We start from the raw sequence: 25,418 nt of genomic DNA on the forward strand, positions 1-25,418 counted from the left end.
TTGCGCTCTGGCACTTTACAGGAAAACAGTGTTCCAGTCCCAGTGTGCTGTCAAAACACAGTAATTCATGTCTCTTACTTCCTTAATAGAACGCATCTTCAGTTCTACCTCTCATTTGTCCTGGACTATCTCTAAGCCCACTGACTCTGCCAGCCTCAGGAATTTCCTGTCCACTTCAACAGTGCACCCGGGACCATCCACCTGCCCTTCATGCAATTCCACGTCCACTGACCTCTGTATGTCAGAAGATAAGGCACCCTCCTTAGTACCTGGACCGAGCCCTTGGCTCCAGACATTGCAAGAATGTCCACAAGGAATATCAGTATGGCCTCCCACTGCCTCGAACGATTGGCACATGCTGGCCCTATCAGCCCACTGCACTGGAATTTGACCTTGTCACGGTACTTCCCTATCTGACCTACTATCAGGAAGTGCCCCCTTTTCACTAACATTAGTCCCCACCCACTTAGCTAGTTCTTTCTATTAGCTATATCCTATCCTATAGACCAGGGGTCCCCAACCTGTAGCTCGGGAGCCACATGTGGCTCGCGGTCCCATGAATTGTGGCTCACGGCTGTCTGATAGCTTGGTGCATTAGCTCTTGGCCTAGCAAACAGGTATAAAGAGCACATCTCAAAATTGTTAATTTTGTGAGTAGCCCTGCACAGAATAGCAGATCTGGATGCATATATACTGGTCTTAGGGGTTTAGAGATAATTTAAGTATGGTACGCTGGAGACAGGATGATACTACCTGTCAGAAGAGGTGCTTGAAGCAGGATGCGGCACTGTGTTGGGAGTGCTTAATGGGAGAATACTAAATGAGGGTATTGTGGGAACCCCTGGATCACAGCATACTTCTTCAGGGTGATTTCTGTGTAAAAGTTTTGGTTATCACTATACCCGTAATGGGGGCTTTGGTTGCCACTACTGTGAGAGGGCTCACAGAGCTGAATGTGGCGCATGACCCTCTCTCAGAGCTGAATGTGGCTCTCAAGGTCAGAAAGGTTTGGGACCTCTGCTATAGACTAAACCTATTGTCCTTATTTTATGTCCTATGCTACACCACTTAAAGGAGTTTTCCCACAAACAAAAGTTATTATTATTCCCATATTTATTGATTAAAATCAAGTTCCACAATTGGATGTGTTTAAATAAAATGTTCCTGTGCTGAGATAATCTTATAAATGTGCCCCTGCTGTGTACTGTGTAATGGCTTTGTCTAACTGTGCAGGAACACGGTCCGATCATACCACATCTCCTGGACAGGGGAGGAAGCAAAAGAGTATACAGACATTACAGAACAGGATCACAATTGATTCTTTGTGTGAGGTAAAACATTTCCCTGCCTGGTTTTAAACAATGTTTTACATCAAAGAAAGAATCAGCTGTGATCCTCTGCTGAAATGTCTGTATACTCTTTTGCTTCTGCCCTGCCTAGGAACTGTGATATGATCAGACAATGTCCCTGCACGGTCAGACACAGCCATTACACAGTACACTGTAGGGGCACATTTATAAGATTATCTCAGCACAGGAACATTTTATTTCAATACATCCAATTGTGGAACTTATTATTATTCAAAGATCTATTGATTAAAATTAACTTTTGTTCTTGGGAAAACCCCTTTAACCCGAAGGTGGTTTGCATGTTAATGACCAGACCAATTTTTGCAATTCTGACTACTGTCACCTTATGAGGTAACAACTCTGGAACGCTTCAACGGATCCCACTGATTCTGAGACTGCTATTTTGTGACATATTGTACTTCATGATAGTGGTAAAATTTCTTTGATATGATTTGTGTTTATTTGTGAAAAAAATCAGAAATTTGCAACAGTTTTGAAAATTTCGCAATTTTCATGCCCTAAATCAGAGATATATCACATAAAATAGTTAATAGATAACATTTCCCACATGTTTACTTTACATCAGCACAATTTTGGAACCAAATTTTTTTTTGTTAGGAAGTTATAAGGGTTAAAAGTTGACCAGCGATTTCTCATTTTTCCAACAAAATGTACAAAACCATTTTTTTAGGGACCACATCATATTTGAAGTGACTTTGAGGGGCCTTTGTGACAGAAAATACCCAAAAGTGACACCATTCTAAAAACTGCACCCATCAAGGTGCTCAAAACCACATTTAAGAAGTTTATTAACCCTTCAGGTGCTACACAGGAATTTTTGGAACGTGAAAGAAAAAATGAACATTTAACTTTTTTCACAAAAATGTTACTTTAGACCCCAATTTAGCATTTTCATAAGGGTAACAGGAGAAATTGCACCATGCAACCCTAGCACAACCCTAACCATAGAGTGATTAGACGACTTTATTCTTCGGGTCAGTGCGATTACAGCGATACCAGATTCATATCAGGTTTTTATGTTTGCCAGCTTTTACACACTAAAAGACTTTTTTTTTGCAAAGACTAGTTTTTGCAATCATTTTTCCATATTTCGGCTGACAGAGTCATGTAAGGTCTTGTTTTTTGCAGGAATAGTTGATGTGTTTATTGGTACCATTTTCATGACGACATTGGGTCAGCACGGCAACGATTGGGACCCCGCACACAGAGCGCATGGTTTCCGATCCAAATAAGAGGGGCGCTCTTACCGCTGCTTGCCCCTTAAATGCTGCGATCAACTTTGATCGCAGCATATCGGGGGTTAATGTGCCGGGAGCGGTGCGGGACCGCTCCTGGCACATAGTACCAGGTGTCAGCTGTTAGAATCAGCTGACACCCCGCAGCGATCGGGCCCGCACAGCCTCTGTGCAGGCACGATCGCCAGGGTGTAATAATCCGTACCTGGTCATTAAGGCCCAGGGCTCAGGTACGTATTATTACGCCCCACGTCAGAATGCGGTTAACTATACGAACAGTACTTATACTATCCCAGGTCTAACCCTGTGCTTACCCTGCACTATGGCTTACTCACATTGCACATTAACCCTTTACATTGTTATACGCTGTACATTACCACAATACAATATGAAAGACGTACAGCACTATTCACATTACATGTAAAACAGCATGACACTGTACACATAGGATAAGTAGCCAAATTAGTGAAATCTCTCATTTATTGCAGGATCATGCTGCTTAGTGTAGAGTGATGAACGATTAGAAGCCCTCACAAGATGGCAGCGCGCTTCTAGAAACTTTTAGTCATAAAAAATAAGGTTGTAGTGTTAATATAGTTAATTTTTCTTCAGGTGTTATTCAAATGTTGGAAATTTGCAAATTGGAAAACAGCAGATTTCCATTGGCCTTGGCTGTGATACTGTAGAAATTGTTCAACATGAATTCCTGCATGCTCTGGGATTTTTTCATGAACAGTCACGATCGGATCGGGATGACTATTTGACTATTATGTGGGAAAATATTAATTCTAGTAAGTACATTGTCAGTTTTTATGTAACTTAACTATACTACTTTTAAAATATTATGTATACTTGCAATGCTTGTTAGGCAGTATCTGAATGTGTTTGTAGAGCTGCCTAAAAAGGCAGAGGTGACCAGAGGTGAGAATAGCCCCAGTGCTGGAACAGATCTGGTTATATAAATAGAGCAAAAACAAAAAAACATGAAAATACAAGTGAATAAACAGGTTATACACTATGTCAGACCTGGGCAAAGTGCAGCCCGCAGGTCACATGCTGCAATTTGGCTGTGCCAATGTGTCCCACGTTCCAGGACAAAGGGCAGGATACAGTGGCATTCTGCACCACATGGCCTCCCCCTGCACAGTGCCTCACTTCCATACTATCAGCATACATCATAGCTCCCAACCGTCCCAGATTCAGCGGGACTGTCCCGATTTGAGGGCTCAGTCCCGTCGTACCAGCAGTCAGAGCTTTTGATCTGACTTCTAATACTCACCTGACGTTTTCATCTCTTCTCTCTGCATAAATTAAATTATGTACTCACCTTTTTTCTTCTGTGATCAGGTCACAGAACTTGCCTCTCCAATTTCTTAGGCAGCAGCTCTACCTAGGAGCCACAGCCCACAGTGATAAACATAGGAGAATTTGGTAATCTTGACCTCTATTGCAGGCAGAGAACCCAGAAGCAGATTATATATGTACGTTGTACACAGCAGTGCATTTCTTTGTACTTGTTTACTTGGGTGAAGAAAAAGTCTGATTTTTTTGTTCCTTTAAAACTACTAAAAATAATAAAAAGCAATTACAAAAATGTTGCTTTCTTTTTTTTTGTGAGTCTCCCCAGATCTCAAACTCACAACCTTCAATGTGTTCGACCCCAAGGCTGTAGGTCTGGTGGGGGGAGAAACAAAAAACAGGCGCAGATCTAAGTGTAGATGTATATATATATATAGAAACAGAAAAAAATGAACTGCTCACCTTTAGTAGATCTTGTACCAAGGCTTATCGACCAATTCTGGTCTAATGTGGGTAGCTGGTCCACTGGTATGCAGCTTCTATCTGGATTAAAGGGATCTCCCAGCTGGAGTCCGTAAGAATAGGGTTCAGAGTATGTATCCAGCCAATTGAGCGCTCCCAGGGTCACAAGGAATGATTATCCAAAAAAAGGATTTAATTCTTCAGAAGATTTATTCAGGTTGGTAAATAGATAAAACTTATAAATAGAACAACGCGTTTCGGCTATTAAAATTCAAGATATATAGTCTTCCTCAGGTCTAATGTAAGAGAGTCAATAGTGGTGGTTATATAATCACTATAAAAACCTACCTAGTGAAATAATTATCCTAATCACATGTAAATTGGTTTGAGTTGGAACGCCCAAATCCCATTCAATAGAGACTCAGCTTTCTCAGAGTTAGGATTTTCCAGCTTTTTCCTCTGATTATAGAATAAACAAATTATAGAGCAGCTAAATTTGTCATAATAAAATTTGTCATAATAAAATTTTCCATAATAAAATTTTGGTAATGAAGATATTATACTTTCTCCTTCTCTTTCTTTCCTTTCTTTTTCTATCCCTTTAAGAGGAGAAAATAAGTGCATTAGTAGAAAAATCTATACCATGAACCTGAATTTAAGAAGATTTTCATTCAATAGGTATATCAATGAAATTCAGATAAGGGGAGCTTAATTCACATGGATATATATGCCAAAGGTAGTAAAACGGAGAGAGAGAGAAGAAAAAACAAAACAAAAAAAAAAACGCATAAAAACGCAACAAAAAATGCAAGAGAAAAAAAAAAAATAACTAAAAAAATAAATAAAAAATTAAAAAATAAAAAAACGCATAAAAACGCATCAAAAAACGCAACAAAAAATGCAAGAGAAAAAAAAAAAAAAATAATAACAAAATAAAAAAAAAATAAAAAAAATAAATAAAAAATTAAAAAATAAAAAAACGCATAAAAACGCATCAAAAAACGCAACAAAAAATGCAAGACAAAAAAAAGAGAAAAAAAAAAAAAAAAAAAATTAATAAACAAAATAACAAAATAAATAAAAAATTAAAAAAAAAAAAAAACGCATAAAAACGCAACAAAAAACGCGGGGAAAAAAAAAAGGAGAGAGGTTATTATTATACATAGTGAATGAAACATTAATTGTGGAGATATCTCCGTGAACTCTATACATTCTCCAATTTATCATTGAGGCCATCAGGATACAAACAACGTAGTCTATATATCCAGAAGGCCTCCTTCTTGTTGAGTTGTTGGATCCTGTCAGGAATATCAGCTGGGATCTGCTCCACCGGTGTAAGTCTCACTTTAAATTTTTTGTTGTGGGTAGTAAGAAGATGTCTGGAGAGGCTGTGTGTTAATAAGCCATTTTTGGCATTGTATCTGTGGGCATTGAGTCGGGATCTCACCATTTGTGTGGTCCTACCCACATACTGGAGACCGCAATCACATGTAATAACATAGATTACATAGTCACTAGTACAGGTCAGGTGATCCTTGATATTAAAAGTCTCTCCTGTGCTATTCGATGTAATGGAATGGGACCCATGAGTAATTATATGACAGCACTGACATTTTTTCTGAGAGCACCTATAAGTGCCATTCTGTGTGAGTCTATTTGTACTAATCAAGGGACAAATGTTTTTAGATTGAGAGAACACTGGTTGGCCTCCTGGTTTCCGTTTTTTTAAACGGTTAGGTGCGAGGAGGTTTCTTAGAGTTTTTCCTCTCCTAAATGTAATGCCAGGTATTTTTGGCAATATATCTCGTAGGAGAGGATCTTGTTTCAAGATATGCCAATGCTTTTGCAAAATATTCCTAATCAATTGGTTCCCCTTATTATAAGAGGTGATAAAATTATGATTCCATTTATTCATATTCCTAGTGTCACTATCCCTGGATTCCTTATGGGGCAATTCATCCCCATTCCCCAAACAATCAGTTTGGGTTTTAGTCAAATTTATACGGTATGCCTCATCAATAATTTGCTTGGGGTACTTTTTCTCTTTAAATCTCTTCTTGAGTATATCCGATTGTCTGATATAATCTGAATCCTTAGTATTATTTTTTCTAATTCGATGAAATTGGCTGAAAGGGATGTTATTTTTCCATTTGATGTAATGGGCACTTTGATAGTCTAAGTAGCCATTCACATCAACAGATTTGAAATGAGTTTTCGTTATTATTTTTTTTTCTTCATGTGAAATTTCTAAATCAAGAAAAACAGCTATTTTTGGTTCGATACTAGAAGAAAAAGTAATGCCCCAGGTATTCTCATTCAATTCATTGACTAGAGACTGAGCATCCTCTCTACTGCCCCTCCATATCACGAATAGATCATCTATATAGCGCTTGTACAGTACTATATTATTGCTATATTTAGGGGAGCATAGGGGCGACTGGGACTCGAATAGCCCCATGAATAAATTAGCAAAACTTGGGGCTACCCGAGTCCCCATCGCGGAACCAAGCCTCTGTAAATAGAGGTGTCCCTCAAATTCAAAAAGATTATGTTTGAGGATAAAATTCAAGCCTCTCAAAAGGAAATCTACCTGACCTTGTGGCATATCTTTATCCTGCTGTAAAAAAAATTTCACTGCATTTATACCTAAATCGTGACCAATATTTGAATAAAGTGCATTAACATCCATTGTAATCATGAGATAATTATCTTCCCATTGTAGTGCATTCAATTCAAAAATAAGTTGAGTAGAATCCTTTAAATAGGAGGCGAGAGATTTTACATATTGCTGAAGGTACAGATCTATAAAGTGGGAGAGTGGACTAGTAAGGGAATTAATTCCTGAAATGATAGGTCGTCCAGGAGGACTATTACAATCCTTGTGAATTTTCGGCAAGTGATAAAAGAATGCCAATGATGGTTCTTTATTGTTTAAAAAGGTTTTTTCTTTTTTTGTAAGGATACCTGCTGTGTAGGCATAATTGATCAGGTCATGGTATTCCCTTGTGAAATCCTTTGAGGGATCCACCTCTAGCCTTTCATAATATTTAGTATCTGATAAAATGTTATATGCTTCCTTAATATAGGTCTCCCTATCTTGGACCACCACGCCCCCTCCTTTATCAGCTTCCCTAATAATAATATCCCCATTGTTTTTTAATTTAGTAATGGCTATTCTCTCTCTTTTAGTAATATTTGGTCTCCGCATTTGTGTAGCACCCTGAGGATTCGGCTGCTACAGGGGTATTGCACCTCAACCCAGAGGTGTGATATTCCACTCCCGGGTAAGGAAGGAGTGTGGAACTGAGCTCAGATAGACTGCATGCACTACATACATCCCATTCCAGAGGAGCAGGCCGACGGTACTCCCACTTAGAAATGTGCAGGTACAACCGAGCCTGTTCCTGGCTGGAGTGGGAGGGGGGTGGTACATCCCATGTAGTGTAGGGGCAGATAGGGGGAGCAGTCTGGGTAGTGATAGGAGCTCATTGGGTGCTGGTCACCTGAGCTCACACATAGAGGGATATATAAGGAGGGCACCAACTTAGATCAGGGTCAGACGCTGAGAACAAGTCAGTTGGAGAGGAGAGAGAAGGAAACAGCAGCCCTGGAGAGAGAGAGAGTGGAGCAGAGAAAGACCCAGAGGGGGAAGACTGAAGGGACCCAAGAACCCAAATTAGAGCACCGGGTGAGGAGTCAGCAAGAGGGTACCGGAACCCAAGCTGGTGGGGGCAAAGACATTCCCCAGCCAGAGACCGGAGACCGTGGGCAGTGTCTGTCACGGTCACCCACCATATTCACCCCGAAGGCACACCACATGAAGGGTCAGGGAACCCAGGGCCAAGGGTGTCCCAAAAGAAGGCCCGAGGGAGCTGGACCTAGGTGAATCACTGGTGGGGACGGCTGAAGAAAGGACAGAGGGAGAGCTCAGGGCCACGCTCCGGACTTGTTTGGGGGTTGGCCGGATCCAGGACCTGGTGGACGCAGCACGGCTCGGGTGGTCACTAGCAGCTGGAGTGACCAGTACAACATCAGCAGTAAGTAAACACCCTTAACTGCACAACCCGAGTCTGTCTTCATTGCCGGCTGCATCGCACCACCACAACCCCCATCCTCTGCGCCTGTCCCCTCTGAGGCTATACCCCTCCCGTTGGGGGTTATCTCACCAAGCTGCGCACCCACCATCAGCCTCAGCGGACCCTGCAGCAGCGGCGGCCACAGTGACCGCATCACAACGGGTGGCGTAGTCGACACAAAAGAACTTTAGTAACATCTGTAAAGCTGCCACATAACACTTAGCTTGACGCCCTGGGCACGGGACCGGGTCACAGCCGCTCGGAGACTACAACCCCCCATCTGATCCGGTGCCGGGTATTCCCCTCAAAAAGGAATATGTCCCAGGGGGCGCGTCAACTTTGGCGTAGTCGGCAGGATTACGTGCCCGCAACACCCGGGTACTGCGTGCCTGAAGAAAAGTGCAAGTTTACCTCAGAAAGAAGTCTCCTGCCGGTTCCGGAGGGTCCCCGCCATCGGACTCCATCACCAGTCGTTTCCCGCCGATTGTCCGCCATTTCCAACTTGTTCCCGCCATCTGCAGAGTTTCCCGCCACTGGGCGACGCTTCCCGCCAAAACCGCAGATTTCCCGCCTTGGAAGAGCAGCGGACGCCATTATGGGCGTGCCAAAGGAGGGCAGGAGGCCACCTCCCATCGTGGGCCAGGACAGAAAATGGCGCCAAAAGTGGAAACCGCCCCCACCAACTGAGACTGTGATGCTGGAGGTGTCTGTCAGCGTGAAAGAACTCCCCCTGGAGCTGACAGTCACCGAGTTGCCCCGGGACCGCCCTCGAAGTGGGAGGAGACGAAAGAGAAGAGAAAAGATGGGTGTCGCTTGGAGCAGTCTGGAGCGAGCGCACCCGGAGGCAAGAGGTCTAACAAGGAGTAGCGGAGAAGCTCACCCGGAGATGGAAAGAAAGCAGAACAGCACCGGCCCGCTGGCCAGGAGTCTGCTAGAGACCGAGGAAGGAGGGCAGAGCAGCACCGGCCCGCTGGCCAGGAGCCTGCCGGAAGCCGAGCAGAGCAGCACCGACCCGATGGTCAGGAGCCTGCTAGAGTCTACCACCCCGCTAGGTCTAGCGGAGATACTAGCGCAGCTTCCCCGAGACCGGGAGTGTGCACAGACTGCCCTGGAGGGCCTCGCACGGAGGATGGCCCGGGTACAGCGCGAGATATTGGCGGAATGGAGCCGGGAGATGGCCCAGCAAGCTGAAACCAAGACGCAAGCTGAAACCAAGACCCGGAGCACGCCAGCCGAGATGAGGAAGGAGACCGCCTCTGAGGATGGCGCGGGAGGACCCAAGGCCGGAGACGGCGCCGAGGAGGGAGCCGAACGCATGGAGGCAGGTAAAGGGGATGCCTATACCCCAAGCCGTGACACCGCTTACCTGCCCCAGCTCCCCGTCGCAGAGCCCGAAAGTCCCCCTGCTGTGCCCGTAGCCGCCAGGTCACCGCCATGGACTAGGCCCCGACCGGAAGCCGCCGCAGCGACCCCTGTGACGTCACGCGCCTCGACCCGGAGCGTGACAAAGCAGGAAGTACCACCAGCCTGGTCGCAAGGCCTAGTACCCCCGGGCGCCGCACCACCAACAGCGCCCCCTACCTCCGCGGAGCCTCCGGCCTGGCCGCAAGGCCAGGTAGCCCAGGGCGCCGCCGTCCTAACGGTGCCCTTCACCTTCCAGGTGCCCCAGGCCTGGCCGCAAGGCCTGGGCAACCCGGGCGCCACCACCACCGCGCCCGCGCCCGCAATACCTAGGGTGCCACACCTGGGGGAGGACCTCTTCGGCCAGCTCACATGGCCGGACGGGCGGCCCTTCATCTGGCCCGAAGGGTACCCTGAGCTGGAGCGGCAGCAAAGACTAGGGCCCTTGTGTGAGCCCCTAATCCCGGCTCCGAAGCCCGTGGCTCGGGTCTCGCCTCCTCTAGCAGAAGCCCAATTCGTGTGGGACCCCACGGGAGAAGATTTGATGGGGTTCACCGGAGAAACTCGGGCAGCCGCAGCTGAACGTACAGAGTGTTGCCGTCAACAGCTGGCAGAGTTTAAGAGAGAACGGGAGGAGAGGCGGGTCAGAGAACAACAGGCCCAAATCCAGAGCGCGGAGCAGAAGAGCCGGACTAGGAGGAACCCCCCGTGCAGCGCATTGTCCCCGCACCATCGGGACAGTGATAAAGTTCAACCCGCAGCATGGGTGGGGCTTTATTCGGGACCGTAACAACCGCGGTGACGTTTTTGTGACCCGCAGAGACGTCGAGTCCCACCTGCCGGAAGGTCACAAAGGCCGTGACCTCTACGTCGGAGACGAGGTCACTTTCACCCGGCACAAGTGTGCCAAAGGACCTTACGCCCTCCACGTACACCGCTTGACGGAGGAGGAGTTGCGGTACGGGGAGGAGGAGTCAGAGGACCCGGACGGGTCTGAAGAAACATCATATCAAGAAAGAGCAGGAGGAAGACGCCGTTGAGTGCGGCAGAGCAGGAGTTGTAAATAGTTACCCAATCGGGGTATAAAGGAACTGAAACTGGAACTGCTGCTGCTAAAATAGTCCCCGTTGGGACCAGTGAACTGTTTTACCCGTTAACCCCTTCATCCTACAGGCTGAGGACTGTGAGCAGCCATTCCCTTCCCTCTACCTGGCCGAGGACTGAGAGCGGCCAACTTCCAACTTCCCTGTATATAGTTGCGCGTCCTAAAGCGCCCCCTACCGGTTTTATAAGAAAACCAGATTTTTCTAAGAGACTGTCGCACTTTTCCCGGACACACGTTGCACAGTGTCCGGAGGAGGAACCAGAGACAAGAGAAGTCTACGAGAATGTTTATATAAAAAGTTTTATATATATATAATGTTTATATGTTTTATATGTTCATATAAAAATTTTGTATGTTTTGGTGTTTTATGTCTTACAGCCCGAGGACGTGCTGTGATTTACCAGGGGGGAATGTAGCACCCTGAGGATTCGGCTGCTACAGGGGTATTGCACCTCAACCCAGAGGTGTGATATTCCACTCCCGGGTAAGGAAGGAGTGTGGAACTGAGCTCAGATAGACTGCATGCACTACATACATCCCATTCCAGAGGAGCAGGCCGACGGTACTCCCACTTAGAAATGTGCAGGTACAACCGAGCCTGTTCCTGGCTGGAGTGGGAGGGGGGTGGTACATCCCATGTAGTGTAGGGGCAGATAGGGGGAGCAGTCTGGGTAGTGATAGGAGCTCATTGGGTGCTGGTCACCTGAGCTCACACATAGAGGGATATATAAGGAGGGCACCAACTTAGATCAGGGTCAGACGCTGAGAACAAGTCAGTTGGAGAGGAGAGAGAAGGAAACAGCAGCCCTGGAGAGAGAGAGAGTGGAGCAGAGAAAGACCCAGAGGGGGAAGATTGAAGGGACCCAAGAACCCAAATTAGAGCACCGGGTGAGTAGTCAGCAAGAGGGTACCGGAACCCAAGCTGGTGGGGGCAAAAACAATCCCCAGCCAGAGACCGGAGACCGTGGGCAGTGTCTGTCACGGTCACCCACTACATTCACCCTGAAGGCAAACCACATGAAGGGTCAGGGAACCCAGGGCCAAGGGTGTCCCAAAAGAAGGCCCGAGGGAGCTGGACCTAGGTGAATCCCTGGTGGGGACGGCTGAAGAAAGGACAGAGGGAGAGCTCAGGGCCACGCTCTGGACTTGTTTGGGGGTTGACCGGATCCAGGACCTGGTGGACGCAGCACGGCTCGGGTGGTCACTAGCAGCTGGAGTGACCAGTACAACATCAGCAGTAAGTAAACACCCTTAACTGCACAACCCGAGTCTGTCTTCATTGCCGGCTGCACTGCACCACCACAACCCCCATCCTCTGCGCCTGTCCCCTCTGAGGCTATACCCCTCCCGTTGGGGGTTATCCCACCAAGCTGCACATCCACCATCAGCCTCAGCGGACCCTGCTGCAGCGGCGGCCACAGTGACCGCATCACAACGGGTGGCGTAGTCGACATAAAAGAACTTTAATAACATCTGTAGGACTGCCACATAACACTTAGCTTGACGCCCTGGGCACGGGACCGGGTCACAGCCGCTCGGAGACTACAACCCCCCCCCATCTGATCCGGTGCCGGGTATTCCCCTCAAAAAGGAATATGTCCCAGGGGGCGCGTCATATCTAAGCTACTGCAATGCCCTGCACATGGGGTAAGCGACATAGCGAATCAGAAGAACTATACTACATTTCTAATTGGAAGTGTTTGGTAATATTATTATTATTAAACCTACTACATATTGGGATAGGATCTTGGAGATGGAAATACCCCTTTATGTCAAGAGTTATCTTATAAAGACAATATCATAGCTGCTAGGCATGTGAGGAAACATGACAGCTTTGGAAAGGACAGCTTTCACAAAAAAAAATCACTGAGAAATGTCTGTTTTTGATCCGTGTCAAGGATCAAAATTACCAATACAAGTCTATGGTGGTGAAAATCACTGACAGCACACGGATGGCATCAGTGTACAATCCGTGTGCTACCCATGATTAACGGTGTAATGAATAGGAGAAGCTTTGCAATTTATTTATCCATATGGGAAAATCACTGGCAAAACACAGATGGTAAAAAGTGACACTGACCAAACACTGATGAAAATCTGATCCAAAACACTGATGAGATGCGGATCGTATTTTGTGGATGAGAAAAATCAGTGACGTCTGAATGAGGCCTTAAAATGGGTATTAGAGTGCCCAGCATTCAATAAACTAATTCATGCTGTCTGGGTTAAAGTGGCGTTAATGTGCTGACAGCTTGTCAGTTTGTTACCATCTATAATATTGTCACTTTTAATTGATGTATAATACTAAAAGAGGAGTCCATATTTTTTACCATCCTTTTAATTATTTTTTTTTCAAGTAGACTGAAAAAGTATTTATTGGATATTCATGTTCTTTTTTATCACTGTAATTACTATTATTATTGCAGATTTATGTTATTACAAACTTTTGGTTTGATCGTGACTGTTTCGCCTAATATAATTATATCAACATATTGGCGACGCTAATATTTTGTATTTATTGCAGGTAATTCCGATAGTTACTGGAAAATTCATCACACTCAGTTTTATGCTAAAAACAAATTCAGATAAGTATTTCAAGGAAAGAAAGGTTCCGGAGTGTCCGCCGGGGGATTTTCACTTGATGACATTAACTTATCAGAAACTGAATGTCCAGAAAATGTTTGGCACATCAAAACTGAAGACGTTTTAAATCTGCCATATTTGCTTAGCCCCCCATATTACTCAAAAGATGGCTATGCATACCAGGTGCAGCTCTATGAGGAGCTAGGTTCTGTAATATTGAGCTTGTATTTGATATCAGGAGCAAATGATGCTACTCTTCAGTGGCCATGTCCGTGGAGGCAAGTCACGGTAGAGTTCCTGTATCAAAATCCAAATGCCCAACAACGGACATCAAATATGAAGAGCATTACAACTGATCCAGAATCTCTCTCAGGTAAGTTATTATATACTTGTATGTGCATTTACCATCTGTCTTACCCTCAGGGTTGTTATCTTGGCAGTATAACCAGGAAGGTAGCACAGGGCCCAAAGACACCTATAAAAAATGAAGACTGTTTTTTTTTAACATATCAAATAACACTGGACCCATGTGGTTAATAACTGCTGCGCCATGTTCTGATTCTGCACCTACCGCATGAGGATCAGCAATGTGGGAGCCAGACTAGGTGATCTAGTTATGTGAAACAATTATGTCAGACATGTTTAGTAAAGCTTCCCCACTTGCACATCTGCTTGGTCAAACTGCTGCTAAAATGAAAGGCATTAGGATTTATCCATGACAATGCTGGCCCAAAGAGTTTGAAAGGAAGGATCATGGTGATAGCTCATAATCATAGATCACAAAAATCATCATTATCAACAGCCACCGCCCTTGTGAACTAGGGATGAGCTTCCAATAACATTGGTGATTGTTCTGTTCCATCATTGGTCGTCAACCTGCGGAAACAGACAGGCAAACTAGTGCCGAGCGACTTGAATATAGTCAATCGGAGCTTGTTAATGTGCACAGACAGGCCGAAATGGGACGTCCAAATGCACCCTTAATTTTGATGGTTCTGAAGTGACTACATGTACAATTACAACATCCAGAAGCAGGAGCGGACTTAGACAGAAGAGGGCTCCTGTGCAAGAACAGTACATGGGCCCAATGCAGTCCAGTCGCTCATCATGAAGCACAATTCAACATGCTTTGGAGGTAAATGTAGACCCCCTTATCTCTTAGACCCCTATTCAGCTGCACAGATTGCACCAATGTTATGTTCCCCCATCCAGAAGGCCCCTATTGTCCTTCTTTTAGTCATAAAAGCAGCCCATTACAGTTATTGTAACACTGGACAGCAGTTTGCTGGGCACAGAGTTGCTTTCTGGCCTTTTGTATTACTCAGTTATTTAGCCAAATCTGAAGAGTCATCCAAGTAATTCATGTAGATTTTGCTGCAGATTTTCTTCTGTGTTCAACTTTTGCAGCAAATTTAGTAGAAATCACCTGATGGGAGTCAGACCTAGCGAAATCTTCCTGCTACACAATTAGAAGCCTCTTCTTGTAAGGCGTAATGTCACAGGGGCTTGGGTCTATCCTCCAGACAATTGTAGCAAACCTAGACTTCCAAATTGTACAGTTGCCTAGGAAGTAATCCAGTTCATCCTGTCCACTGTGACTCTCAGCACAGATTTTCAGTAGTGATATACACACTGCTCAAAAAAATTAAGGGAACATTAGGCTGTGTGCCCATGATGCCTTTTTGGTGCGTTTTTTTGGTGCGGATTTGCAGTGCGGAAACGCTCCGGAAACACATTGCATACCTTATCCCATAACTTCCTATGACACATGGTCAGGATTAAGTCTGCGCAGATTTTACTAGCAGAAAAAATCCAGACATGACCAATTCTTGTGCGTTTCTGCATGCTTATTTGCCTATACAATGCACTGGAAAAACACATGGCAAATCCGCATGCAAAAACACATCAAAAACGCATGTAAAAACCAAATGCATTTTTCTGCCAAGGAGATGCAGAAATGCTCAGGAAAATTTCTGCTTCATTTCTGCATCATGGACACTAAGCCTTATACATCACACTAAAATCTCCAAGTCAAGTAAACTTCAGTGATATCAATCTTTCTAATACGGGCTTGTTCACACACAGCATTATGATGCATATTTTGCTCATTGTTTTGTGCATTTTGCAGTAACAGTAAAATGGATGAGATTTCTAAAAACGTATTCAAATAGTGAGTTTTTTTTTATTGCATTTCTTGTCCTGCGGGTTGTTTTATACAAAATTAAAAATATTTTTTTCAGCGTTTTTACTAAAACGTTTCACCATTGAGATCAAAATGTCTTAGTACCACAAAGTATATCCAAAACACATAAAAATGCATAAAATAAACCCATCAAAAATGCCACAAACACTTAAATTGCATTGCAGTTTTTTGGTCATAGAATTTTTTTCTGTATGAAAACCACAAGCTATGTGTCAACATATCCTTAGGAAGTGTAAGCAATTGTGAATCAATTTAATTTGCTTTGCTGAAAATTAAAGTGACAACAGGTGCACTGGAGAGACCACAGCAAGACAAAGGGGTAAGTAACTGCAGCCAATTGCTGTTGCACAGCTCCTTCAGGATAGCATATCCAAACATGCGACAAATTGCTGTAACTCCCAGGACAATCTCAAAAGCATGGAGCAGATAAGGGGGGAATTTGGCCAACATCTATTTCCGCGCCCCTAAACACCTTGCATAGGGTTTCTTGCGTGTATGCATGTGGTTGCGTTACTGTTTCTGACACCTTCAGATTTAATTCTGCCACAATTTGTGTGGCACTGGACCCCTTTAACTTCTCGGTTAAAAAAACAGACAGGTTTGCAAAAATAAAATATTGAAAATGATAGGAAGCACTGCAATGTCACTTAATAGAAATAATAGGATATTTCCTACCTGAGAAGGATACTGAAAGTTACCAGTCTTTGTGGTGTGGTAGAATGATAGATCAGGTTTATCTATCCAATGTCCACCAGAATGGATGAGTCAGGAGCACGCCAGTCCGGCGTGTATAGCGGTGGAGTTTGAAACAGCCGGCGGGAGGTCTGGGATGGATATACAGCACTGTTCCTGTAGCGGTAGAGTGGTTAATGGATCGTGCAGGATAAATAGTCAGGAGCACGCCAGTCCAGTGTGTAAAGCGGTGGAGTATGAAACAGCCGGAATGGATATGCAGCACTCTTCCTGTGGCGGTGGAGCGATGACTGGATCGTGCAGGATAGATAGATGCAAACGATGTGCTCCTTTCAAAAAGACAGTCCAGAGAATGTGCGCACGTAGGTGGGGATTCACCTGAAGCAAGGTAGATGGGCCAGCCGGTCACACCCACGTGGCTACAAAAGTCAAGGACGAATGCGCTCAATGCCTGTGTGACGTCACAGACTCTGGACTGTCTTTTTGAAATACATGAGGGCCTGATTTCCTGTAGTGTGGCCTGTGCTCAATGCCCAGAACCGTGCAGGCCAATTGGCATTCGTCAGAGAACACCAGAATTGGCAGATCTGATGGGTTTTGTTCACAGATGAGAGTAGGTTCATATTGAGCACATGTAACAGACATGAAAGAGTTTGGAGACACCATGGTGAATGATATGCTTTGTAAAACATCACCCACAATGGCTTGGCATGGGTTAGTGATGGCCTAGGAACGCTGCTCAAACCTTAATGTAAAAGCCAATGGTATCTTGAAGGCTACTAGGTATTAGGTAAAATTCTCAGAGCCAGATCTTATGTTGGTCCAGTGAACACTGGTGCAGGAAAATGACTGGTGTTAGGCTGTTTCTGGGTGATGAAAGCTTGAATCCAATTATGAAACTTTGAGTATATGTATGAGTGCATCCAACCTGCCAAGTAGTGCCATAGACTGTCCAGAAGCTTAATATATAGTATATACAGGTGCAGCTCACAAAATTAGAATATCATCAAAAAGTTAATTTATTTCAGTTCTTCAATACTAAAAGTGAAACTCAGATATTATATAGAGTCATTACAAACAGAGTGATCTATTTCAAGTGTTTATTTCTGTTAATGTTGATGATTATGGCTTGCAACCAATGAAAACACAAAAGTCATTATCTCAGTAAATTAGAATAATTAACAAAAAAACACCTGCAAAGGCTTCCGAAGTGTTTAAAAAGGTTAATTAGTCTGTTTCAGTAGGCTCCACAATCATGGGGAAGACTGCTGACTTGACAGATGTCCAGAAGGCAGTCATTGACACTAAGTAAATGCAAAGTACATCTTTCATTTCATTTGGAAATCAAGGTCCCAGAGTCTGGAGGAAGAGTGGAGAGGCACACAATCCAAGCTGCTTGAGGTCTAGTGTGAAGTTTCCACAATCAGTGATGGTTTGGGGAGCCATGTCATCTGCTGGTGTAGGTCCACTGTGTTTTATCAAGACCAAAGTCAGGGCAGCCGTCTACCAGGAAATTTTAGAGCACTTCATGTTCCCTCTGCCGACAAGCTTTTTGGAGATGGAGATTTCATTCTCCAGCAGGACTTGGCACCTGTCCACACTGCCAAAAGTACCAATACCTGGTTTAAAAACAACAGTATCACTGAGCTTGGTTGGCCAGCAAATCCGCCTGACCTTAACCCCATAGAGAATCTATGGGGTATTGTCAAGAGTAAGATGAGAGACACCAGACCCAACAATGCAGACGAGCTGAAGGCTGCTATCAAAGCAACCTGGGCTTCCATAACACCTCAGCAGTGCCACAGGCTGATCGCCTCCATGCCATGCCGCATTGATGCAGTAATTGATTCAAAAGGAGCCCCAACCAAGTATTGAGTGCATTTACTGAACATACAGTCATCGCCAAAAGTATTGAGAATGAGACAAATAGTAATTTTTCCAAAGTTTACTGCTTCATTTTTTGTAATGGCAATTTGCATATACTCCTGAATGTCAAAGAGTGATCAGCTTAACAGCAATTACTGTACTTGCAAAGTCAATATTTGCCCAGAAAATGAACTTTAACCCGAAAAACACATTTCAACATCATTGCAGTCCTGCCTTAAAAGGAGCAGCTAACATCGTTTTAGTGATTGATCCATTAACACAGGTGTGGGTGTTGATGAGGACAGGGCTGGCGATCAATCAGTCATGATTAAGTAAGAATGACATCACTGGACACTTTAAAAGGAGGCTGGTTCTTGGTATCATTGTTTCTCTTCAGTTAACCATGGTTATCTCTAAAAAAACACGTGCAGCCATCATTGCACTGCACAAAAATGGCCTAACAGGGAAGAGTATCGCAGCTACAAAGATTGCACCTCAGTCAACAATCTATCGCATCATCAAGAACTTCAAGGAGAGAGCTTCCATTGTTGTCAAAAAGGCTCTAGGGCGCCCAAGAAAGACCAGCAAGCGCCAGGACCATATCTTAAAACTGTTTCAGCTGCGGGATCGGACTACCAGCAGTGCCGAGCTTGCGCAGGAATGGCAGCAGGCTGGTGTGAGTGCTTCAGCACGCACTGTGAGGCGGAGACTCTTTGAGCAAGGGCTGGTTTCAAGGAGGTCAGCAAAGAAGATACTTCTCTCCAGAAAAAACATCAGGGACCGACTGATATTCTGCAAAAGGTACAGGGAGTGGACTGCTGAGGACTGGGGAAAAATCATTTTCTCTGATGAATCCCCTTTTCGATTGTTTGGGACATCTGGAAAACAGCTTATTCGGAGAAGAAGAGGTGAGCGCTACCACCAGTCTTGTCTCATGCCAACTGTAAAGCATCCTGAAACCATTCATGTGTGGGGTTGCTTCTCAGCCAAGGGAATCGGCTCACTCACAGTCTTGCCTAAAAACACAGCCATGAATAAAGAATGGTACCAGAATGTCCTCCAAGAGCAACTTCTCCCAACCGTCCAAGAGCAGTTTGGCGCCCAACAATGCCTTTTCCAGCATGATGGAGCACCTTGCCATAAAGCAAAGGTGATAACTAAATGGCTCATGGAACAAAACATAGAGATTTTGGGTCCATGGCCTGGAAACTCCCCAGATCTTAATCCCATTGAGAACTTGTGGTCAATCATCAAGAGACGGGTGGACAAACAAAAACCAACAAATTCTGGCAAAATGCAAGCATTGATTATGCAAGAATGGACTGCTATCAGTCAGGATTTGGTCCAAAAGTTGATTGAGAGCATGCCAGGGAGAATTACAGAGGTCTTGAAGAAGAAGGGGCAACACTGCAAATATTGACTTGCTGCATTAACTCATTCTAACTGTCAATATAACCTATTGGTACTCATAATATGATTGCAATTATATTTCTGTATGTGATATAAACATCAGACAAACACTAATAAAAACCAGAGGCCAGCAGATCATGTGAAAATATAATTTTGGTGTCATTCTCAAAACTTTTGGCCATGACTGTACATTTCAGTAGGCCAACATTTCGGATTTTAAAAACATTTTTCAAGCTTTTGTTATAAAGTATTCTAATTTACTGAGATAATGACTTTTAGGTTTCATTGGCCATAAGCCATAATCATCAACATTAACAGAAATAAACACTTGAAATAGATCACTCTGTTTGTAATGACTCTATATAATATATGAGTTTCACTTTTTGTATTGAAGAACTGAAATAAATTAACTTTTTGATGATATTCTAATTTTGTGAGATGCACCTGTATATAATATATTGTAGGGATGGTACTCACTCAGGTGCGGTTTGAGGCAAACAGGAGGCATGTTCCTTTAAATGTCTGTAATAGTTTATTGACTTCATAAACCATTCAAAAGGAAAAAGCAAACAAACAGCCTTTAGTGCAGTCAAAAACAAAGAAAACAGTCCTTTTATCAAAGTCTCTGGATGGCCAGCACTGTGCTCACATAGGGTCCAGTGTCCAGGCTTGGTCTGGAGACAAAACATACGCAGGAGGCCTTCTCCCTCCAAAGACACTGACCATGTGCCTCCATTTTATAGGCTTAACAAATAAAGTAGCACACGGCAACGCTAAGTATGTAAACATGAATAGCATTACTGCTGTAGAAAATAGAAATGCAAAATCTTAGCACGTAAATTGGCCAATTCCTGTGTACCTGGCAGCCGCGTTAAGGCTTGTCTCAATGACAGGACCCTAAGTAAGATACTACTGCAATTAAAACCACCTGCGGCATAGAGGTGGAGTGCTCAGTCAAAGCTTAAACATAGAAACAGAAAAAACTGACAGCACTTCCAATACAAGAAATAGGTGTGAACAGGTGCTTACTAGGAGATGCTGCGGATGCCAGGTACACATGAATTGGCCAATTTATGCGCTAAGATTTCTCATTTATTTCTATTTTCTATAGCAGTAATGCTATTCATACTTCATACTTCATGTTTACATATTTAATGTTGCAGTGTGCTACTTTATTTTTTAATTGTATATGGAGGTAGCTTCTCCTAGTAAGCACCTGCTCACACCTATTTCTTGTATTGGAAGTGCCATCAGTTTTTTCTGTGTCCATTTTATAGGCTGTTAACCACACCCAGAGGTGAGGTATGTGGGTTGCTGGACCTGCCCATTCTCTCCTAGCAACGCGTTACCCGGCTCTTAGGTGCACCAAACAATCCTTTTAGTGATTATGTGCACTAGAGAAACACTCCGGGCTATATCACAGAGACCAGCCATCTCTGTGACATATACCTCCCATCTATGTGACCATTAGCCACCTTACATACCTCCCCCCTCTGCCTAAAGCCATGGGGCCTGGCACCTCCTACCACTAGACAGGGGATTCTCGAGAGGGCATCACCATTACCATGTAGCTTCCCTGCTCTATGTTCTACATGGAAATTGAAATCCTGTAGGGCTAAAAACCAGCTGGTGACTCTGGCATTTTCCCCCTTTGTTTCCCTCATCCATCTGAGTGGGGCATGGTCGGATACCAATTTAAATTTTCGACCTAGCAGATAGTACCGTAACGTGTCCACCGCCCACTTTATGGCCCAACAATCCTTCTCAATGACTGCATAATTTTTCTCGCAGGAGGACAGCTTCCTACTCAGGTAGAGGACAAGGGGGCTCCTCTCCGTGTATCTCCTGGGAAAGGACTGCTCTCAAACCAACATCTGAGGCATCTGTCTGGAGTATAAACTCTTTATTGAAGTCGGGGGCAACCAGGACCAGTTGCCTATATAGAACCACTTTCATCTCTAGGAAGGCCGTCTCTGCCTCTTCAGTCCACTTGGCCATGGCTGATGTTGTCTCCTTAAAAAGGTCAGTCAGGGGTGCGGCCATCATGGCGAAGTTTGGGATGAACTTTCTGTAGTATCCCACAATCCCCAGGAAGGCTCTAACCTGTTTTTTTGACAGCGGTCTCGGCCAGGCTTGGATTGCCTCCACTTTACTGATTTGGGGTTTGATCTCGCCTCTACCAAACACATAACCCAGGTATTTGGCTTCTTCTTTCCCCATGGCACATTTCTTCGGGTTTATTGAAAACCCCGCCTTCCTGAGAGCATCAAACACCGTCTGGACTTTTTCCAGATGACTCTCTCAGTCCTGTCTGAAGATAACAATATCATCCAAGTAAGCTGCTGCGTATTGATATGGGGTGCAAGAATTCGATCCTTAGCTTTCTGAAAGGTTGCAGGGGCCCCCTGCAGTCCAAACGGCATCCGGACATCCTGGAAGCATCCATCTGGCATAAAAAATGTAGTCTTCTCCTTGGCTCCCTGTGCCATAGGGATCTGTCAATATCCCTTTGTCAAATCCAAGGTGGTTATGTACCTTTCTGGCCCAAGCCTCTCGATCAGCTTGTTGTGGCCTGGGATATGTGTTGAATTTGGAGAACTCATTCAACTTCTGATAGTCCTTCATTGCAAAATCTCCACTCACCATCGGGATTTGGGACCAAGACGATCGGGCTCGACCAACTGCTCTTAGGTACGTCAATAACACCGAGTTTCAGCATACGATCCACCTCTTTGGAGATCAACTCTCGTCGGGCCTCTGGTATCTCATAGGGCTTCAAGTTCACCCGCACCTTTGGCTCCGTCAGAACCTCGTGTTCTATGACCCTTGTGCAGCCCGTCAATTCCGAGAACAGATCCCGGTTCTTCTGCAGTAACTCCCAACACTGCTGTTTCTGGGCCTTTGTTAGCATTTCCACTATTGCGACTCCTCCAATGTCACCTTCTGGCTTGCCCAGCAAGCATGGAGCTTCCACGGCCTCCCTATCTTGCTTGATGAGGTTGACGTGGTATATCTTGTATGACTTCCGTCATCCCGGTTGATGAACCTTATAGTTCACATCACCAAGCTTCTCCACCACCTCATACGGCCCTTGCCATTTGACCAAGAACTTACTCTCCACCGTAGGACTTAGCACGAGAACTCAGTCTCCCGGACTGAATTGCCTCACTCTGGCTGACCGATTGTAGACCCAGGCCTGAGCTTCTTGTGCCTGGAGGAGATGTCCTTTTACGATGGGCATCCCCTTCGCAATCCTATGCTGCATCAGTGCTACGTGCTCAATGACACTTCTGTGGGACGTGACCTCGGCTTCCCAGGCTTCCTTGGCTATAGGAGACCTCATGGATGTCGGCCATAAGAAGTTCGAATGGCAAGAACCCCGTACATGACTGTGGAACCTCTCGCATGGAGAACAACAGATACGTAGGAGACAGTCCCTATGGCCTTTCTCAGCATACTCTTTAGCGTTATATTAAACCTTTCCACCAGGCCATGTGTCTGAGGATGGTACACTTAAGTTCTCAGTGTACATTTGCAGGACCTTGCATAACTCCCTCATCACCTTACTCATAAAAGGTGTTCCCTGGTCGGTCGGGATCTCCTTTGGTAAACCTGTCTGGGAGAAAACGTGGACCAATTCGCGGGCTATACTCTTTGCGGAGGAGTTTCTCAGGGGAATTGCTTCCGGATAACGTGTGGCATAGTCCAGGATGACCAAGATATATTGATGCCCACGAACAGATTTAACCAGGGGACTGACCAAGTCCATGGCAATTCTCTCAAACGGCACTTCAATAATGGGCAATGGCACGAGGGGACTTCGAAAGTGAGAGGTGGGGACGGTTAGCTGGCACGTAGGGCAGGACCTACAATACTTTAATATTTCCTGGTGACACCCAGGCCAATAGAACCTCTGCATAATCCATTCCAGCATTTTTTCCACCCCTAGATGTCCCCCCCAAGATATTCGAATGGGCCATAACCAACACCTTCTGTCTATAGAGACCCAGTACTATTAACTGTTCCACCAGCTCTTCCCTCACTTTCGTGACCTTGTAGAGCAACTCCCCACTCATCATAAAATAGGAAAACCTTGTGTCAGCCCACGACTCCTGTGCAACCTCATTTATGACAGTGATATTATTGAAGGCTTCCTTCAGAGTTAGTTCTCTATGTTGAGCAGACCCAAAATTCTCACTGGTCACCCCTAACTCTGGAATATCAGACCCAGGGTACACTACCTCCTCATCCCCCACAAGGACACAAAAGGGAAATCTGTCTGACTCTGGGTGTGGTGCTACCTCATCAGGGTTAACTGGTTTCCTATCTGAACCAGAGAACATGGAACCCTTCCCCCACGAATCCCAAAATAAATAAAAGTTCCGGCCTCACGGCACTCAGTACCGTGGGTCATTTCAATGTCCACTTTGGCCATATGGTAGTCCTTAGCATCACCATGGATGCAGCATACGCCGACTTTTTTCCCCGGGATCAGTTGGAAAGGAATGGTGGGTCACCAGACTCCCAGAGTCTAGCAGTGCCATTACCTGCCGCCCGTTCACCTTCACGGGACATGCTTGTGGCCCCTAGCTGGATGGACAATTCACACTGCAGTCCGGATATGCATAATATGAGCAACCGCGTCCTATGCTGCAGTTCATTGGCTTGGAGGTCAGGAGACAACAGACGGCTATATGGCCTAGGCCGTGGCACCTTCAGCAAACAACATCCCCCATAGGGACCTTGGGCACCACTTCCCCCCGCCCTTTGGACTTTGGAGGCCCCACCCCCTTTTGGGCCTCCGCCCCCTGCTGGGACCCACAATATGGAGTGGGCTGCCTTCCCAAAGAACCTTTAACACCCTGGTATCTCTCGACCAGTCCGATCAGTTCATCCGCATTCCGGGGATCACCCTGGGCAACCCAAGTCCGTATGGGCCTCGGTAGGGAGTGCACAAACTGGTCCCTCACCACCCGCTCTACCATCTGCGCAGGCGTAGAGGACTATGGCTGCAGCCACTTCTGAACAAGGTGCAACAGGTCAAACATTTGGGAGTAAGGTGGTTTGTCCTGGTGATACGCCCATCGGTGAACCCGCTGCGCCTTGATAGTCATTGTCACCCCCAAGCGTGCGAGAATCTCAATTTTAGCTTGCTATACTCTTTGGCATCCTGCAAAGCTAAATCACCCTCCATTTTATAGGCTGTTAACCACACGCAGAGGTGAGGTATGTGGGTTGCTGGACCCGCCCATTCTCTCCTAGCAACCAGTACCGCGGCTCCCAGGTGCACCAATCGATCCTCTGAGAAAAATCTTTAAATGAGAAGGTGTGTCCAAACTTTTGGTCTGTACTGTATATATATATTGTTTTGCCTAAAGTACAAAGGAAATGTGTCATCTTTAACTTTAGGCCTTTTAGAGATCATTTCTTCTTCAACCTGCTTAACTGTTCAGAATAACAATAATTTTGACCAGGGATGCCTAAACTTTTACATGCCACTGTATTTACGTAAAAACAAAAATAAGCAAAAAAGTACAAATATTTGGTATCGCCGTGTCCATAACGAATCGACCTATAAAGCTGTCACACTAGTTAACCCCTTCAGTAAACACCGTAAAAAAAATAAATAGAAAACTTGGCAAAAAAACATGCTTTTTCATCAAACCAAACAAAAAGTGTAAAAGAATAAAACGCAATCAATAAGATGAATGTCAA

The 25,418-nt window shown here is 44.9% G+C and overlaps 1 pseudogene; it reads left to right on the plus strand.

Moving 5' to 3' along the window:
- The window catches only part of LOC141264698 (meprin A subunit beta-like), a 78,175-nt pseudogene that overhangs the window by 15,557 nt on the left and 37,200 nt on the right, over positions 1–25,418 (plus strand).

Source organism: Phyllobates terribilis, unplaced genomic scaffold, assembly GCF_046119375.1.
Source record: "Phyllobates terribilis strain yellow unplaced genomic scaffold, ASM4611937v1 Scaffold_4__5_contigs__length_816908805, whole genome shotgun sequence".
NCBI lineage: Eukaryota > Metazoa > Chordata > Amphibia > Anura > Dendrobatidae > Phyllobates > Phyllobates terribilis.